The following is a 1,660-nucleotide window of genomic DNA, read 5'->3' as shown; positions in this document are numbered from 1 at the left end:
ACGTATAAACATAAACGGTTATAAGTATATAATCGCGGTTACCTGACCGCTATAACCATTGCCCATCTTATATGACATCAAAGACGTGTTAGCTTTTTTTACATATCTAGCATTGTCAACTAGGTCTGCTTGATGCATGTGGCATTACTTCTAAAGTCGGTGTAATTTAGTTACAACAAACAATCACGTTGTCATAATCAACTTGGCCACGCAAAGTCTACACTTTTTATGTATTTTAATTGAGTATTGTATTTTGGCTATATTCAATCAAATCAAACATAATGGTTTTGACTTTTGAGTGGGAAGGAGTGGGTGGGCAAGAAAGCGGGACATGCTCATGCAGTTGGATGCTCTGATTCTTTCCTTGCAATGACGCCCGCAAAGCAGAAAGTTGAGGAAGCACTTTTATATCTCAACTATAAGATAAACTAGTTTTTTCAGGTTCTTGTGTACATCTGTTTTTTTCTTGTACCAAATCGGTTGTTTCACATTTCACAACTCCCAACTAGGACAAAGTGATTTTTTTTTTTTTTTAAGACCAGCTAGTAGTTTTGTCGCAGCAGTTCACCCTTCTAAGATCCAAAAAGACTTACAGAGGCATTTTGACATCTTTCTGACCACCATCGTGTGATTCACTTTTGCACCAAGTTAATCATGTAATTACGAATGACATACAAACTCAATTCGTCGACAACCACTAGACCACCCTATGGTGGTTAGCTAGGAGAAAGTGTTCGAATTTCCGAAATAAACAAACAAATAAATAAATAATAACTAGGAACAATATATTGATTTGTGACAATGACAATATAAATCAGTGTATGTTTTCATGGTCCACTGAGTAGTTTTACTCATTGCTATCACAATTCACAAAAGTGTCTTTCAAACCAAGTCTGCATATATTTGTTATCGATACAAAGTAAAAATAAACATATGCCAATGAAAACGTTTCTCCTCGCTGTATACAAGACAGAAAGGGCACCGAATTTCGGATGCAGAATCCCCTCGACGTGGAAGTCTCAACAAATTCGGAGAAAACAACCCGAAATGCCGGGCTCGACTTGGAAGAGTGAGCAGTTAAGCACCTTTCTATACAATCTTAATAGCTCAAAACAATGAAGAATGAAGCAGGAAACCTTCTTTGTTATCTATGAACTAAATTCCAAGTGCTTATCTAAAGGCAATGCTGAAGCTACTTTGCAATCCCTTCTTACCCGGGCCAACAAAATTTCCTTTTTGCATCATGGCTACAAACTCGTTGTAATCTATGCGTCCATCCTGCAACAACAAAGTAAAACGGTAACTCTCATATATAAACAGATCAGAAAAGTTGGGTTCACATAATAATTTCTCCCTGATGCAATATAAACATTGCGACAAAGAAAAGGCACAGATTCTTGACTTGTCCCCCTTTTTCGGTCATCATGCGTTCTAAACCCCAAATTTACTGTACTATTTCAAATATCAATACCACAACAGCAAAAGAGCTCCTGCTAGACATTGCAGTCATTGTTTTGGTCTGAAATTCGTTAATGACAACAACTAGGCCAAATCCCAAGTTCTGGAAAGAAGACATGCAGAATTAGCATTACCAAGTTGCATGCAAATTGCTCCCTTATCAGTCACCGAAAGGTTTATGAGGGTCCATGAAAGCTAAATA

The 1,660-nt window shown here is 37.3% G+C and overlaps 1 pseudogene; it reads right to left on the bottom strand.

Moving 5' to 3' along the window:
* Positions 1–957: 957 nt before the first annotated feature.
* The window catches only part of LOC137748007 (calcium-dependent protein kinase 1-like), a 10,899-nt pseudogene continuing 10,196 nt past the window's right edge, over positions 958–1,660 (bottom strand).

This window comes from Pyrus communis, chromosome 10 (genome assembly GCF_963583255.1).
Source record: "Pyrus communis chromosome 10, drPyrComm1.1, whole genome shotgun sequence".
NCBI lineage: Eukaryota > Viridiplantae > Streptophyta > Magnoliopsida > Rosales > Rosaceae > Pyrus > Pyrus communis.
This window is presented reverse-complemented; position numbering and strand designations above follow the sequence as displayed.